Genomic DNA, 3,390 nt, shown 5'->3' on the forward strand with positions numbered 1-3,390 from the left:
TCCCCAGAGGAAAGCAAGGACTGCTCTTGCCATTTTCCACTTGCTTAGTTAGACCAGTAAACTCAGCCAATCTCCAGTTTCCTTCCCAAGGTAAAGCCATGGGATTCATAAATGCTTAAACGTAGTGGGTGTTGAAGGCTTCACAAGTTCTAGTTTCCCAAGAATAAAAGATGATTTTCTCTGAGTCAGCGCATACCTTGGACTACTATATTCCTCCAGCTTCATACAGCCAGAAAAGACGGCACTGGGAGTCAGAGACCAGGTTCCAGTCCTATCTCGTCTCGCTAAGTCTTGATTTGGACTCTAGCAAAGGTCCCTTCCAGCTATTGACCATCTTTTAAGTTCTTCCCTCTTCCAGCTCTTTGCTTTCACTAACTAAAACTTGGGAAAGCTTGAGATTCAGTTTTTTGGAGTCTTACTGACTGTTGTAACTTCTGCCAAGTTGGGAATCACCTACAGCTGTTATTCCAGCTTTGGATCTCTAGGGAGACAGTTAGTCAGGAATGTTTTTTAATAAACAGGGCTAGCCCTTGGCTAAGCAGCCAAATAGATGCAATTTTTATTTTACACTTTTCACAGCTTCCCTTAAAGAATACCCTTCATGCCCAGAAAGTCATTGATATTCCATGGAACCCATCCTTCAGCAGTCAACTAAACTGCAAGAAGATGATGACTTATAAGCCTAAGAGAATTGTTTCCAGACACTGTATAAGGCTAGAGGGTTCCTAGAGAAGAAAAAATACTTTAGAGCATCCTCCACATCTGCCCCTCTCTCAGCCTTTCTGGTCTTTTCCACCCTTCCAGTTGCTCAGGCCCGTTTCTTAAGTGTCATCCTTGGCTTCTCTTTCTTTCATACCCATCATCTAGTCCCTCAGCAAATTCTTTCAGCTCTACCTTTGAAGTATATCCAAAATTCAACCATTCATTACCACCCCCATTATTGTTACTCTAGGTTAAGCTTTTATGTTTGAAGGGTAGTATGTAGAGGGAAATAAAAGAATAAGCAAAGAGAAACAGGTTGTGTTTAATATGGTAGTTAGTAGACAGTAGAAAAATTTGTTTTATTTGGGAAAAATACTATATGGTGGTATATTTTATTAACATAACTTTGTAGCTCATAGTGAGGGAAACACGTCTCATCTAGTTTCAGTAATAGCCTCCTAAACTAGTCTCCCTTCTTCTGTCCATGCCCTCCAACAGTCTCTTCTCCCATGGCAGCCAGAGTGATCCTATTAAATGGTAAATGAGATCATGCTCAAAACTCCCTCATGGCTTCCCATCTCTCTTGGATTCAAAGACAAAATCTCAGTATGGTATGTTGCTCCCCCCCACATCTTCTCCCCCTAGCTTGCTGTGCTCTTACTGCTCCAGCTCCCTTGCCTTTCTTCAGACACACTCATTATGCTGCCTAGCACCTTCATGCTTGCTGTCACCTCTCTTTGGAAACCATTCTCTCAGGGACCCACAAGACTTGCTTCCTGACTACAGTCAGGTCTATGTTGAAATTTCTCTTTAAGAGACTTTTGTAGACCACCTTGTATAAAAACAGTGTACACACGTACGTACATATGTACACACACACACACACACACACACACACACACACACACACTATCCCCTTATCCTTTTTATGTGCTATTGCATTTATCTCCACCTGACATCAATTATATTTGATTATTATCCCCTACTCCCTTTCCTCCCCTCCCTCCACCAGACAGAACTGTGTCTTGTTTACTGATAGACTTATGCTGCTGACACAGTGCCTGACATAACCTGAACACTCAAACATTTGTGAGGTGAGTGACCTGAGGGGTGGATGAATCACTCTCCAATGCAAGGAGATACATGTTGGTCCTCCTTCCAGCTACTCTTCAGAACACATCTACCACCATATTCTAGGAAGGTTATGACTGAATTGCTTCCAGCCCTGATAAGACAGACTTTGCTTTATTCCTTTCTTTCAATGAGGTAGTATATTGTCAAAAGTCTTCCACTTACGGGAGTTCCTCTTTTATCCTTGCTTCATTATCAGTTTTGTCCAGATGTATACAGGCACCTTGATTGATGTGTACTATGATCATACAATCTTTTATTCAGTCTATCCAAGTAGTTTTTGAGACTGAGCTCTGGTAAAGAGAGGTTTGTTAAGTGTCAAAGTCTAATTTAAATTATCTGGGGCTCTGGCTCTCAATTCAAGGACAACTGAACTAGTTTCAGTTAGAAGGAAAGTGAAAAGAGCTGAAACTCATTGGGTCTCTACCGGCAGCAAGCACTGTGCTCAGAGCCTAATAAATGTTATGTCAATAAGTCTATGGCTTTTCTGTAAATGTTCACTTGAAGGAGAAACAGATTCAGTTCCATAAATGAAGAAACTGAAGCCTGCAGCAATTAAAACGTTTAGCTAAAACAATATTGTTTAAATGAAAAAAAAATTGAGATCCTGATGCAGATCTGAATCCAAAATCCATTTTCCTTCAATTCCAAAGACAAGAATTCACTCAATTCATGAGAAAAAAATCAGTTCTCTTCTCTTTACTCACCAACCCACAACTAATGCTGCTTGGCTATGAGCTATTTGAAGGGTCATCCTAAAAAGTGTTCTAATGCGGCATTCCCAAGCACAAACTCCACAGGCCCTGAAACCAAACCTGTATGTAACACGCACAGGGCTTTGATCAGTTTTCAAGGAAACACACATTGGCTTAGGAAAACTAATACAGAATGAAGATGTATCTACATATACAATTCCTCAGAAGTTTAAAATTTTTTCAAATTATTATCTCAGATTTTTTCTTCTGGAATAATGAAAAGGGCTGATTTCCAAATGTTGTGCACAACTGTAGCTCCTTCTCTGCAGCCATTCCAGAAGCCCAGCCTTTCACTCAGGCACCACTTGGAGTGCACTGAGCTAGTCGCTGGGGACAGCAGTGAACAGCACGCATTGTCCTGCCCTTGTAAAACTTACTGTCTAGTGGGACAAGAAGACAATTATGCAAGTGAGTGTTTCATTAGTTAAATGCTATCAACAATTGCAGAGTTGGGTATTACAGATAATCCCACCTAAGGTGGTCACAGAAGACTTCCCTAACGTAATGATTGAGTTGAGAGCTAAAGAATGAAGAGTCATGTCTTAGATGGAAGGATTGGGAAGCAGTAGCTTAGGAGTCAGTTTTACAGGCAAAGGAAAGAGAAGGAGACATCACTGTGAACTGGAAAGGAGCTGGATGCATTTGAGGAATTAAAAGGGATGCAGTGTGGCTGGAAGCTGGTGTAGAGAAGAGTAGAAGGCTGCAATAGGATGAGGCTTCCAAGACGGGGAAAGACCATGTTCTGTATAGCTTATGAAGGATTCTAGATGGACCCCAGAACAATGAAGAACTAAGGATATGT

This window comes from Cnephaeus nilssonii (assembly GCF_951640355.1).
Source record: "Cnephaeus nilssonii genome assembly, chromosome: 3".
NCBI classification, from domain to species: domain Eukaryota; kingdom Metazoa; phylum Chordata; class Mammalia; order Chiroptera; family Vespertilionidae; genus Cnephaeus; species Cnephaeus nilssonii.